We start from the raw sequence: 15026 nt of genomic DNA, 5'->3' as shown, positions 1-15026 counted from the left end.
AAGCTCCCCGGGGTCATTCCGAGAATTGGACCAGGAAAGGCCTGTAAATCGATGGGGCTGACCCATGCCCGGAGCATGGGGGTCAGCGTGACAGTGACCATGCTGGCAGAGGCTGCTGGGAGGGCACGTGGTGTCCTGCCCATCATCGTCCACCCTCTCCTTTCCTGCCCACAGAGCCATGCCAGCACTCAGTGGCAAGCCAGGTGAGACTGAGCCAATCATGAGGAAAATTTTCCTAACATCCCTTGAGGCCATGTGACCCAGTTTTGACCAATAGGGATTAAGAGGAAATCTGCTGTGGGGGCTTCCAGGCCAGTTTTCGCTTATCCCAATTAAAAACAAAACAGACAAACAAAAATTGACCTCCGTCACACTGCCTTCTCTCCTTCATCCTGCCTGGAAAACTGCTGTGACGTCTGGTGCTGTAGGGGCATCATGTGGATGGGGGCTAAGGGAATTGGAATCACTGACCTTGGCTTTATTATTAAGCTGTTGAACCAAGACTATCAGCTGCTCTCTCTGGATTCTTGTTAGAAATAAAGAGAATAAACTGCAGGGTCACATTTTCACTTCCTTGCAGCCAAAGACATTCCTAACAGATACAGTAGTGATCTCTCCTTGAGGAGCAGAGAAGACCAGGGGACATCTAGTTTGCTCAGATATCTGGTTCTGTAAAATCGTCCTACCTAAACACTGAAGTATGACATCATCCTCGCCCCTGAAGACATGGGTGCAGGGAAACCACCCCACTTTGCCCTATCAGAGGTCAGCGGACAGGAAAGTGAGGTCGATCAAATGAAATCAGACATCAACGACCAAGAAATGGCTCCAGGAGGAGAGGGGGAGGGGCACCATGATCCACATCACCTTGAAGAACCCAACCCCCGCCGCCCCGAGGCGCCGCCCCTTCCTAACTGCCCTGTCTGTGGGCTCCGCTCGCCTTCCTCCAGACTCTTTCTGGTTTCTGCCTCTCCTCAAGGACCAAACTGACCGTTCCATGAGCTCCCAGAGAGCAAGAGTTGAATCCCGGGTGCCTGTGGTCCCAGGTCCTCCCTGGGGCCTGGCACAGCCAAGTACCCGATCTAGAACAGATGAATGAATGAACGAGAGCAGGCCTGTGAGTTAAAGCCAGCATCTCCGGTCACAGGACAGGAGAAGCTGCCTGGCCAGGCGGTTACACTGCCTGCCCTGTGGCCCAGCCCACGACGCTCCCCCTTCTGCGGTGTGGGTAGTTACAGCCCCTCTGCAGGACCAACCGGCTGTCAGTTAAACTCCCTCCACCTGCACAGCATCTGAGTGAGTCCAGCTCAGCTGGGGCCTGGGAACATGCCTTTCTAGCAGCCGTTTCTCCCGTGCGGAGGCCCCCTTGGCCTAACCAATGGCTCAGGAGGCCTCAGGGCAGGCTGTGCTTGGCAGAATTCAGAGAGAAGAAGCAAAGAAGACAAGAAATAAAGGCAAAAAGTAACAAAAACCACCGGGACAATCCAGCACAGAGCTCACCAGCCTGCTCACCATGCCAGAATCCATGCGTGCCCAGAAACAGTTCTCTTGCCCTTCTGCAGGTCTCCAAAGATGGTTGTAAAGACTGTGCACTGAACAAGGGTACCTAGCTTCAGCTTCAGGAGAAAATGGGGCTGAAATCCTCAAACAGGCTTCCTTTTCCTAACATGTATGAAGCCTCTGCCCGCCAAGTAAGAGTGAAAATAAGAGTGAAAATCTTGGGTAACGCCTCTTGCCTCTGATCCTGAGCAGGCTCAACTCTTTACCCCAAGATGCCATACCAAATATAATTCCCGACATTTGCTGGACCTGAAGTGTTTGAGAAAACCTTGTTCTGAAACTGCACTGCCCAAGAGCGTATCCAGTAGAAATGTGGCTCTTACCAAAGGAGACGTTCTGCAGTGTAAAATACACACCAGATCGCTGAAACTTCAAACAAAACCCAAACCCGTCCAAAGCGTTTTATATTGATGACATGCTGAAATGCTAACATTGTAAATATATTGAATATGCTACTGAAGTTATGTTACTTTCTTCATGTGGCTTCTAGAAAATTCTGAATTCCATATGTAGCTCAAATTCTATGTGCGGATAGTGCTGTAGCCCTCGAGAGAGCTGACAGCTTCTTGGAAACCATAAGTGGTCTTTCTGCAGGGTGTGTGTGTGTGTGTGTGTGTGTGTGTGTGTGTGTGTGTGTGTGTGCGGCTGAGTTGTTGAGCGAGGCAGAATGAATCCCAGGCTGGCAAAATCCAGCCCAGCATGATTCTGTGGATACAGAGTGATTCAGAGGCTGGGAGGAGGAACCTGGCCTGATGACATGGTTCCAAAGTCCCTGGAAGCAGAGTAGAACCAGGTCTGGAGGAGCTCATAAAACCCCAAGGCCAGAGAGCAGTGGAGAACCAGAGGACATGGCCAGCCCAAGGCCAGCCTCATAGTCATGGTGTGGGCTTTGGAGCCAGGCTAGCTGGCTAGAGTTCTAGCATTTCTATTACCTAGCCGTGTGCCCTCAAGCAAGTTAGTTAACTTGGCTGTGTCTTAGCTTGTTCGTAGGTAGTGGGGATCTATCTTATCATTGGGTATCTAAGTCAGTGCGGGCTGCGGTAACAAACGGCCATAGATCAGGTGGCTTATAAACAACTGCAGTTTGTTCCTGCAGAACTGGAAGCCTGAGGTCAGGGTGCCGGCCTCTCCCAGGGTTCAGACTGCTGATAATGTCGCTGCCTGATGGAAGGAGGGTAGGAGAGCTTGCTCCACACAGGTGTCCGATAAATGCCAAGCCCTCCACAGGTCAAATAACTGAAGGCAATTCATTGTGAAGACCTGACTTTTGGCTGGAGCTAGAAAATTACCCAACTTTGGGAGGAGCTATCCTCCCGGGGAGGAATCACACCTCAGACTCTCAAATCAGCGTCAACAGGAAGGTCAGCTGGTTCCGTCCTTGGGCTGGGGCCTGGTGGGCAGGCCCGCCTGGAGTCTGTTTAACAAACATCCTGGCCATCTTCCGGGAGTTCCTTCACTTGCCAAGCAGTTTTGGTCCAACCTGTTCTCCTTTTGTAGCTGGGATTTTGTAAGAGGCCAAATTCCAGGCTGGGGCAGGATAAACAAAATTGCCTTGCTAATGATCAGCAAGTCTGCCTGGCATGCAATTGCGGAGCCCTCCTTACCCCCGGACTGTTTACAGGGAGGTTGGTAAAACAACAGGAGGCTCCGGGCTCTGCAGAATGGTTGCCTGGTGTCTTTTTCTCTGCCCTTTTTTAAGGAATGGACACACCTGCTGTCAGCTGGGAATTCTCTACCTCAATCTGCTTTACAAATAAATAAAACCTTTTTGGGCCACACCTTGCATTTATCTAACGCTTTATGGTTTACAGAAGATTCCCAGTTCTACCACAGCCTCAGTTTCACAATGGGGTGGGAGATTAGAGCTCAGAGAAGGCAAGTGACTTGCTCAAGGACACACAGTCAGGAAATGGCAAGACCAGGGGTTCAAATTTTTCTACAGAGCAAATCAGGCAAAAATAGTGTTTGTGTTCAATCCTTGGGATCAGGAGCTAGCACTTCCCTCTGGGTGGGGATGCCCGTCCCTCTGGGGTAGAAGAAAGAACAAGGTCCCTTGTTCCAGTGCAGGTGTTATCCTGATGGGGAAAGATTTGTCCTTGGATGTAGCTCAGAATTTTAGAAGCTTGCTTCCTTGACCTCTCACTGTCCCTCTTGTCATAATCCAAACACAGCCCCAGCTTCTCAACTCCAGCATCGGTGACACACACAGAGAGAGCACTGGGGATGGAAACCAGCGGTCTCTACCATTGAGATACACTCCCAGACTGCCAATCGTTCTAACTGGGGTAAAGGTACACGCGGTCCACCCTTCCAAGGAATTTCCAATGCGCAGCCCAGGCCTGGTCGGACCAGGACTCGGGGCGCGCTGAGGTTCAACGGGTCCCCAGGCCTTTCCCGCCGGCCTGACCGAAGCTCCCCCACCGAGCAGCAGCTGTGTCAGCCCCAGCCCCGCTGCTCTCCCCTCTGCTTCTGTGGGTTGGAGCGTCTGAGATCCTCTCAGAAGTGGGGTTCGGCAGCTCTGTCCTTCTGGGACTGCCTGCCCCATTGTTAAAGTGACGACAGAGCAGCCAGGCTGGGAGGAAGAGATCGGAGCTGCACCCCAGCCGGGCCCCCGTCCTGCAGGCTCCACGACCTTAGGCGAATCACCGACCCTCCGTTGTCAGGCCTCCGTTTTTCCTCTCTGAAGAAGTGGGTGTCGAGGCTTAAAGAGCGTGTCTGCTTCTAGAACTTCCAGAAGACACCAACTTCTGGGCCCCTGCTTGGCTCTGCCACAGAGCACCTGGGGCCAGGGCAGCGTGTGCCCCGACCCTGTACCTGGGTGCCCTGATCCGCCAACCATATCCAGCAGTCCCCTGAGGCCTCCAACGGTGCCCCTGGGTCCTCTCCGGTGTCAGAGTGGCATCCCGAGAGGTGACAGTGGGGACACAGGCTACCACAGTGAAGTGCAGTCTCTGCTGCCCCAATGGCCACCTGGGGAGGACTGGGCACCATCCCAGAATGGACGAGGCCCGTGGGGGGCAGGCGCCATGTGCCCCTTTCCCTAATTGTCCTGGCTGGTCATTGTTCCTCCTGATTAATTCCCAATTAACACTGGGAGCCCAGCGTGGGTCTGATTCTGCCAGTTTCCTGCGGCCGCCTCCCAGCTCTTGCTGGCGCGGCTCAGCCCAGGGCCCTGCTGCTCCCACCGGCTGCCCCTCAGGGAGGGACTCGGTGCTCCGTGGTGCCACCCCCCACGGTACTGTGACACTAGCCCCGGGGAGACTGAGGCTCAGGGAGGCTGAGTGGCTGGCCCACTGTCACGCCACTGGTAGACCTTGGTGGAGACGAGTCTCCCTGGCCGGTGTCCAGATGGCCTCCATTTTCTCCATCGATCGCCAGAACTCAAGACTCTCCCTTCGCAGGACTTGGATCCCTTGGAAGCAAAGAGCCCAGAAATAAACGCCAGGCCTTGTCTTCCCAAGGGCAAATCGGTGACATTCGAGGGATGTCCCAACTGGCCGGGGAATCTCCCGGTCGTGTTAGGAATACACAAAGCCATTTGGGTTTTAATAACATGGTGAGAAAATAGTGTGACTTTAAAGTCTTTATTAGGCCTGGAATGCATTTTCCAAAGCAGGAATGAGCTGACTCAGGCAGAGTGTCAGCTGGAAAAACAAGGTCCGGGTTAGGTGGCCCAGAAAAAGCCCGCTCTGGTGCCCAGAGCTTCCCATTGACTTCAATTGCTGGTTAGCACAGGCCAGCAGAAGCATTGTCCCATCCATGAATGTGCCATTGGAAATGACCCCACACAGCTAATGGGGGTTTAATAGTGGCTTGCTTGGTCCTGGGTAGAGCCCCGTTGTCATTTTTAGTAAGAAAATTACCCGTCTGTCATTCCCTTTAAACTCCGACAGTAATAATTAGCCAGGCCCAGCGAGAACTTGGTTACCCTTGACCCTGGCTGGATGAAAGCTCACTGACCCATGAACGACTCTGAAATCATTTAACTCTGACCAGCCGGGGAGGCGAGGTTGCAGCCGATACTGCTAGAAAAGGGTTGTAATTCACATTTGTCTATTAGTTCACATCTTTCACAGCCCAGGTGACCCTGAGGCCATGGCAAAGTCTCTCAATTAGGGATCAGCAAACCAAGGCTGGCTGGACAGCTCTCACCCACCCCATCTCACGGGCGGACCCCAGGCCTGTTTATTCACAGGGCGTCTGCACAGTTTTTGCCAAACAACCGAAGAGGCAGGCAGTTCTGGCAGAGGCCCTACAGCCCGCAGAACGTGAAATATTCACTCTGATTCTCTGCAGAGAAAGTTCAAGGGTCTCAGCCCTAATTCCTGAAGACCAAGTGTGAACCTGGCATCAATCACTGCCCAGCGTGTGAACATGGACCTGGGATTTGACCCCTCTTCTTTGAATCATTTTCTCCACCCGTGATTAAAGCCAACGCAAGCACCCATGTGGGGGTGCCAGTGAGCTCGCCAGCGTCCTCAGCCACTCTGCTCCTTTGACCTTGGGAGAGCATGGCTACCTGACTTTCCCGGAGCCTTGAAACCTGAGGGGCAGTGATATGCATCACTTCTAGATAGAGCAGGCATGGCTTCCTCTGCCATGTTGACGGACACCGCATGCCATGAGCTATAGCTTGAATCTGGAATGTCCCCAAAGTCCTGTGTGTTAACAGCTTGGACCCAGCTGGCACTATTAGGAGATGGTGGAAGCTTTCGGAGGCAGAGCTAGTGGGAAATCTTCAGGTCATTAGCAGGTATGCCAGGAGACTGTGGAACCCCAGGCTCTTCTTCTCTCTCTTCCCAGCATGAGGTGGCCACTTTGCCCTGCCAAGTGCTCCCACCATGATGTGCTGTCTCTCCACAGGCCCAAAGCACTGAGGCCAACTCATCGTGGCCTGGAAGCTCTAAAACTGAGAGCCAAAAGGAAACTTTCCCTTTACAGGAATTTTTTATAGCAGACAAACACAGGTCATTCACAACCACGTGCTACGGAACTGAGATCTGCTCAAGGCTTCTTCCTGACGCCAATGAAGGTCTGTGATCCTCATAGACGGAGACTCAGCCGGCGAGCAGCTCAGTGAGGGAAGCTGTGAGGCATCTCAGGGCTGAGCTGAACTTGGGAAAAGATTCACAGAGTCCAGAGGAAAGCAGATGGAAGGCCAGTGCTGACCCTTTGCTGGACGAGAAGCCAGTGGCAACCACAAGGTCCTCCCCTGCCTGTTTGTGGTTTGCACTTCCAACATATGCTGCTCCCAGAGGCAACCACGAGACCCGAGCTTCTCAGGACCACCCCAGTGTCTTAACCAACCCTGGCTCTCAGAAGGTCAGCTCACCGAGTGACCCAGAGTGGGCACTTAGCCACTGCCTGGCCCATGCAGACTGAAACCTTAGAGGAAATGGAGTACAGTGAGCCAGCCTGCAGGGTGGGCACCCCCTCAGGAGGCAGCCCTCAGACCACACTAAGCTTCTCAACTGAATTGAATAGTTCTGAGCGCTACGTACCAGAACCGAGTTGCCTGGCCCTGCCCCTTGCTAATGGCGTGAGCTCCGGCAAACCTTTTAACTCCTCCGTGTCCCGGTTTTCTCATCTGTAGAACTGCACAAGTTCTGTGCGCTTGTCGGGATGCAGCGAGCTAGCACTTAGAAAGTGCCAACGGCTGTTGTACAGATTGGGTAGGGTTTGTCTCCCCAAGGGTTAGAGTGTTGTAAGCTTGGCCCCAGTGTGGGGACACTGAGCGGCGGCAGAATCTTCAAGAGGTGAAGCCTAAGGGAATTGATTGGGTCGTTGGAGAGGTTGCCCTTGAGAGGAATTAACGTAGTCCTCACAGTACCTGGTGAGGTCTCCTGCATGTGGTCCACCATAACACCATTCGCCATGATGTGATGCAGCCAAGGAGCCCTGACCAGAGACCAAACCTGATATTGGGCTTCTGCAAAACTCTAAGTTAAATATACCCCTTTTTAAAACAATGCAGCCAGCCTCAGCTATTTCCTTATAGCAATGAAGAATGGACTAAGACCTACACCAAGGCCTTGTGAATGCAGTTGGTGTCGTAGTGATGCGGACTCTGCCCCTTACTCCAGCACACTCCTGCTAGTCATGCTCATGACCTCCTAGGTCGGAGAGGGCTCACCAGCCCACTCTTGACTGGGCTGCCATCTGTCCTGCCACTACCCAAGCCCAGTCCAGAAATCATTTTTTTGTCCCGGGACTTGGAGCAGCATCCTCTTATAGATCCTGACCCCAGGCCGAACCAACCCTGGTCCCCACGCGGTCACGCCACCCTCTGGCTGGCCCCGCCTCCTCCCCTCCTGCTCTCCTGGGGGCAGAGAGGGGGAGAGGTGCACCCTGGCGGGCGGCTGCTCTGAGCCCGTTTGTGTCCTTCCACTTTCATGCTTCAGTTGTGGCCACCCCTGACTCATCAGTTAGTTAATAAGCTCCAGGACAGTTCCTCTTCCTTGTGACCCCTCATCAACAGCCCTGGAGCCAGGAGACTCTGGGCTCCATGGGACGTCCTGTGGGAGAGGCCGGCTCAGTCCTCCCTTCTCACCCCTCCAGAGCCACTCAAGGGCAAAGGCACTACCTTTTCTTTCTGCCGTTCTGTGTGTGTGTGTGTGTGTGTGTGTGTGTGTATGTGTACACATGTGTGTGCATAGAAACTTGCTTGTCCTGGGGGGAATCGTGGGCCATCTGGCTGGCTGATCAGGAAGGTCATTATTTTTAACAAAGTCCTAGTAGCTTCCAATCACTGAACCCTCGCTGGAAGCCAGGCAGCCTGCAAGCACTTGAATCAACCTGTAGGGTGTTCGTGGTAAGATTGGGAGGCAGGTGCTTTTTACAGAGGAAGAAACTGCCGCTCAGAGAAGCGAAGGGTCAAGGCCAGCCTTCTGCCTCCCAAACCGTGCCCGCTACCCGTGCTTCTCAAAGGTCTCGGCCCACACAGGTCAACCTGACTCCTTGTTAAGATGCACACGCTGATTCGGGGGCTTTGGGCTGGGGCCTACGACTCAGCACTTCTAAGATGCTATCAAGTGGCGATGCTGCTGCTGGTCGGAGCACACATCTCAAGTTGTATGGATCTAATGCCACTCTAGCTCCTCCTGACCTTGAGGTCGACTGCAGAACGTTTTATAGAATTCTTTCCTGGAAGAATTTCCTGAAATGAAATGATGGGACAGACTTGTGGCCAGGAGTCCCTCCCAGGTTGGAATTCTATCAGTTATTTCACGATTCTGACCTTGGGCAACTTCCATGCTCAGAAACTCAGTGGATGAGGGTCGCAGTTCCATTCGCTGGAGGACCGCAGAGGTTTGGATGTGAAGATGCCCCTGGAAAAGGACTCTGTAGGCTGCAGCAAAAGCTTCCAAAGTGACTCATTATTAAAGTAATAAAAACCAAAATATTCTCGTTACTAATAACAATTTCCAATTGAGTGGACCGCGGGTAGGGTCCTGTGTTGCATTCATTTCATTTTTCATTCATTCCCCAACCTTTCTTTTAACCATCTGTCTAACGATCAAGGGTAAAAGACTCATCACGGTGTTTTATTGCGCTAATTAGAGGCCTCCGCTACCGCAGCACTTGAGCCCTATGAACGCTGGGTGAAGAGCTGTTTTACACGCACAAGGCCATTCTCCCAAGCTCCTTCCATCATCGGCAAAAATAAATAGAACAGGAGGTAAGCTTGGATCCAAAACAAAACAAAACAAAAAAACGAGATCCAAGGCAGGCAGGAAGCTAGGCAGCTGAGGCCCACGGGCTTCTCGGCCTCGGGGTCTGACCTGGAGCTGCACAGACGGCCACAGGAGGTACTGCTAATCTGACCAGATGACAGGCGGTGGCGTCGGGCATTTCTGCACTGCTCTGTGGTTTCCCTCTGCGACACACACCATGCCACGGGCTATAAACTGCTACTCCCTCCATAAAGCGGTGGCCCTGATCTCCCCTCCCTTGATGCAGAGCTGGCCTGAAGATGTGGTTTATACCAATAGGACAGGGCTGGCGTGAGAGTCAGGGGCTTCCCAGCCCAGGCCTTGGAAGGACTGACATCTCTGCTGTCCCCACTAGGAAGCCAGCTGCCTGCTCTGCAGGGAGCGAAGCCATTCCTGGACAGGAACCTGGAGGGCGGGGCCATCTTGGGGCTGTGGCTCCCGAAAGGCTTTGGGGAAGCACAACCTCAGCTCCACCCTGGGGTGGGAAGCCCCCTCAGCGGAGTCCAGTCAACCCATAAGATTGTGGGAATGATACACCCCTGTTCCTTGAGGCCCCTATGTTTTGGGATGCTAGTTACATAGCAGTTGATAAATCAACCAGCAGATGTTTCTTTCAAATCTAAATTTTTTCCCAATTTCCCCTCCAGATAAATATGGCCTATGCCTTAGCCAATGGGTCACAGCATGCTCCTCACCACAGCATGCATATCACTAGGAAGTTTCATAGAAATGAAAATTCTAAGCCCCACCTCAGGCCTACTGGACCAGAAACTGTCTGCTCCAGCAACAAACCTCAGTGAATCTCACAAAAAGCTCAAGTGTAAAGACCACTGGGCTCAGGCGATGGTTCTCTGGGTAGCTGTGCGTGTTAACCACCTGCAGACTTTAAACACGCACACTTGCTTTGGGCTCACTACTGGTAAGGCCTAGGCGCATGTGGTATTGAGCATCCCATGTTGATTATGCTGTATAGTCACGTAGCCTGGAGGAATAAAAGATGGGCCCCATGATGATTGAATCTCCTAGGTTGGTGCTTTTCAAACCTTAAAGCGCCAAGGATTCACCTGGGAATGTGGTCAAAATACAGATTCTAATTCGATGGCAAGTTGGACATTCTATTGTAGACGACTCTCAGTACCCATAGGGGATTGGCTCTGGGACCCTCCACCTTCACCCAAACCTGCAGACATCCAAGTCCCTGATATAAAAGGCTGCAGTATTTGCACATGGCCTACGTACATCCTCCTCTGCACTGTACATCATCACTAGATGACTTAGAATACCCAAGGCAGCGCAGATGTTGTCTCCGTTGACGTGCTGTATTGTTCGGGGAGTAGTGTTAGGGAAACAAAGTCTGTACACATTCACTTTTTTTCCTGAATACTTTTGCTCTGCAGTTGGAACCCGTAAATCCAGAAGGCTGTCGGTATACTCTCCCAGGTGAGACTGATGTTGCAGACATCACCTGGAGGAGCCAAGCTCTGGGAGTTATCATCTGGGAATGTCCTAAAAGGCAGTTTTACAGGACACCTACACACACTATAAATGCCTTCCCCGGGGTAGCTACAGGAAATGCTACGGAAGCAGCTGCCACATCCCACTTTGCAGTCTTCAGGGTAGACTCCCATTTAACCTTTGTTTCCAAAGATCAAAAAGATGTTGTCCAATAGACACAGAGAGCAATGCTCTAAGGCAAACACAGGGCTCTTGTTAAGAAAGCACCAAAAAGTCACTGGGCATGGCTGGGGTCTAACTGGGATGGGACAAGGAGAGGGAAATGAAGCCAAAAATGGTTTGTGGCCAGATAATGAACGGCCTTGAACTTCAGACTCAAAGTTCTAAATTTTATCTATGGTTCACGGGGAGACATGGAAGTTTCTTAGCAGGGGAATAACGTCCCTATGCAATCAGAACCTGGTTCCCACAAACGGGAGATGGGTTTCCCTGATTGCCCATCTTTTTCATGACCACAAGATTTATATCACAGGACAGAGAGACGCCAGGAAGACTTGGGGGCCTGGAATTAAATGCAGCAGACCCATATTTTGAAACTGGAGACTCGTCTTCCTTGAAAGAGGACTGTTCTCTTGTCTTTTTGAGAAATTGTCCCAAGGAGGAGGAACAACAAGGTTTTTGCTTGCAGAGAGCACAGCTCAGCTCACATGTTCCAGTAAGTAATGTTCTCCACACCGCGATGAACAGAAAAATGTGCGTGATGGAATGAAAATCCCTGCTGCCTGGCTACCCGTGGGCAGCCTTGGTTACTATGGAAAATTCCTGATTAAAGTCAGCAGAAGAATTTCCTAGCTAGCGACTATTATTAATAGGAAGCTCAGCCTTGCGCTGACATTCAAGATTGGGTTCTTTAATATGTCACTGCACAAGCAGGTGATTAAACCCCTATGTTTTTTAAAAGCAAAGAGAATGCACCCACCTTCACCAGGCTGAGCACCCTTTTTAATAACCCACGCGGTCCTGCTCAGTTAGCATGAGAACAAAACTGCAACCATGAAATTATTTTAACAAGACCATAAAAAAAACAATTTGCTTGAGTGATGTTCAGGGAGAAGGGGGGACCCACCCTCTCTCTAAACTAATTAAACTGTACTATATGTCCTTGTGTGGTTCCTGACATTTTTCTGGTTCACTCAGTTTGAATGGCTATACAAGGATTGGCGCCAGGCTCCCAAATGCCTAACTCAAAACAAAAGCAGGGTCCCTGGAGAATTCCTGGGCATCCAGCAAATTGAGAGGAGTTATTTTGGGCTAATCAATGTCCGTCAGTAGCCATCACATCTTGCCTCATGGAAAAGATGGACAACTAGGGATCCCTGTTTGAAGCTCAGCTTGGGATGGACGGGAAACTGACGTTGGCTTTATTTTATGTGTTCTTAAAATCACAGCCTGCTGTGGATCCAGCCATGGATGAGGGTCTCTCATTTCCTATCTGTGCCCTCCACTCCAGCGCATGAAAATTTGTGTTTTTCCCACTGGCTCAGGCTATTACCAGAAGCCACTGGCAGTTTCCAGAACATCTTTACAGGCAAGTGCTCTATTCCCAGTATAGAAGGGACCAGACTTTGATTAATGGCTGGGAACTTTGGTTCTTGGCAAGACAAGAAGCTGAATTGAAGCTGGAGAGGCCTTTGGGTATTGGTCAAAGTCAGACACAAGCTGAGGGTCTTGGACCCGGAGGAGCTGAGCATGCGTGGGTTAGACAGCAACCCCCTGCTGAGAACCGTGCCCTGTGTGTGGAGCGCGGATATCACGGCCCTACATTGCTCCAAATGAATGTTTCCCAGCCCGTTTGCAGCTTCCAGAAAGCATTCCCTTTTGAAAAGCTCTGCATTGGTGAGGCAATCCTTTAGGTTCTGAAGAACAGATAAAATGTACAGTTCACTTCCATTTAAAGCCTTCTATAGGGCTGGGGAGATAGCTCATTTGGTAGAGTGCTTGCCTTGCAAGCACAAGGCCCTGGGTTCAATCCCCCAGCACTGCAAAAAAAAAAAAAAAAAAAATCATAGAATGTAAAGCCATCTACAGTGAGCACCTGCCCCTTGTGAGATACTGATGGCCACTGTCCCTTAGGGGAACAAGATGAACCCAATAGAGGGGCTTTGTGACCTCAAGGGAATGAGACTGTCCTAATTTCAGAGAGGAATCGGCGAGGAAAAGCAGCGTGAGGAACGGCAGCCCCACCCGAGGGCGATAAGCCTGGCGGTGTCCAAGTGCGTGCGTGCGGACGCGGATGTGTGGACACACATCTGCCAGACCTTCTCATCTCCTGGCGACGGAGGCTGGTGGTCCCGGGCGGCTTTCCCGCTCATTCATCTGCCTCAGCAGGCAGGAAAATCCCAGCTGGAGTCATGGGTTATTTATGGAGGAGAAAACAGTCAGGTGCTATATGGACCGAGAAAGTGCCATCTTTTGGAGTCCGAAGAGCGTCTGGCTGTGTAACTTGGAACCTGTCAAATGGGAGCCAAAATGTCCACCTCTCAGGATCATTGAGGGGCAGCTCCAAGATAAAACACCTTAACCCAGTGCCTGGGATATGGCCGGTCCTTGATGCCAGTCCCAGTCCATCCTGTCCCCTCCCATCCCGTGTGTGCCTTGTACAGAGGTGGCAGGCCACGCCACAGCTCTGCCATGCTGTCCCCTACCCATGTGTCCTGTCCAGTGCCATTGCACCTCCTGTCTCCCACCCTGGAGCTCCATGACAGGCGTTGTCTGGCTCTTTGAAGAACAGCCGCTCACCTCTGTGGAGAGGAGGGCCACCAAGAAGAGAAGCTGCCAGGAGAGCAGCAACCCTCGCTGGGCTCCTTCCTGTTTTGAAAGCCAGGAACTTGTTTGCAACCGAGGGTGGGCACTGAGGCTTGGGGAGGAGGATCCCAGTGCCCTGGGCGTGAGGGACTGTCTGTGGCCTGTAGTGGCATGACTGGCAGGGAGCTCTTGGCCTGCTTCTGGCTTACCTAGATGCACTCCATCCACGGGGCTGCGGTGTGTTAGGAAAACCAGGCTCTGGCAGGGCAATGCATGGCGGCCCCTGGTGTCGGGATGGCCGCCCAAGGTGACTCAGCCTTTGACCATTCTTCCCTGTCCCCATGAAGTGGAGCTACTGGACTCGCGACTGTCTGCAGCTCATCAGACGCACAAGACCTGGCCCTCCATCTGACATGGTGGCCACCACCCACTTTAAAGCCCCGCCGCCTCTTGCCTGGATGTCTGCAATTGTCTCTGACCCTGCTCTCCTCAGGCAATTCCACCAGGTCCCCCTCACTCCCTAACGCAGTCAGCCATCTTCTCGGAAAGCAGGTCCACGTGTACAGGCCTGGCCAATCAGAGTAGGACACCCAGGCCGGTGTGACTGGTTCTGTGACGGGCTGTCATCTAAGCCAGGGAGTAATTATAAGTCTCATCTGCTAGACACTCACTGTGTGCCAGACACAGGGCAAAACTTGAATAGTCTCACTTCAGCCACCCACTAGTCCTCTGGGGTCAGACTTACTCCCAGCTGGGGGAGGGGCCAGAAGAACCCAAGGAGGTCACAGTCAGAACTTGAACTCAATTCTTTCTGACTCCAGATCCCAAGGCTTATAATTAAATGTGAGTGTGGACCTAAAGCGCAGTGTTTGTTTTCTCCCAACAAGAAGGTGTTTCACCATAAGCGCTGTCTTCTAGTGAAGCCGCCGTGATAGTGCAGTGCAGACAAACCAAGGAAACGCGACCTGCCGGCGCTGGCTGCCTGCAGCTCGGTGAGCCCGCCTCTCCTGCCAGCAGTGCCTGCTGCCTCCAACACTAGGTCTCCCTCCCTCTCTTTTTTTTTCCTGGATAAAACCTATCATGTTATAATAAACTGCTACATCTTGGTGGATTGATCAGCTTGTTCCTCCGAAATTGATGTGGACATTTTTTTGCATTCATCCTAGAATGAAATCTGCAAGCGTCTTCCTTTTTGGTTTAATATGAAGTGAAAAGGGTTTGTGACAAGTACCTGTCTCTTCAGTGCAATTTAACAGGCCAAGAAAGGAAGAATCACGTTGTGCCCTGGGACCTGGGTCAGGAGGGCCTAGTATGTGATCACCAACCAAGTGCAGGGACTGATAAACCCAGGAGCTGGGGGCACCTTGGGGGGCACCAAATGAAGGCCGAGAAGCAAGCTTCCCTCTGTCCTCCTCCCCTCCCGTCTCTCCCTGTCATCCTCTGCTGAGGGAAGCCATGGAAACAAGAATTCTTCCCCAAGGAAAGGCATAGAAT

General features: G+C 52.0%; 1 long non-coding RNA gene across 1 annotated transcript; it reads right to left on the bottom strand.

The window, feature by feature from the left end:
* Nucleotides 1–5122: 5122 nt before the first annotated feature.
* LOC306663080 lies at nt 5123–13971 on the bottom strand. Its single transcript, XR_013764340.1, has 3 exons — nt 13742–13971; nt 12807–13237; nt 5123–12685 (listed from the first exon to the last, which is right to left on the bottom strand). It is a non-coding gene; the product is annotated as an uncharacterized lncRNA (long non-coding RNA).
* Between the last annotated feature and the right edge of the window lie 1055 nt (nt 13972–15026).

This window comes from Sciurus vulgaris (genome assembly GCF_902686455.1).
Source record: "Sciurus vulgaris genome assembly, chromosome: 6".
Taxonomy (NCBI): Eukaryota; Metazoa; Chordata; class Mammalia; order Rodentia; family Sciuridae; genus Sciurus; species Sciurus vulgaris.
The sequence above is the reverse complement of the archived record's forward strand: the minus strand, read 5'-3'. Positions and strand labels throughout refer to the sequence as shown.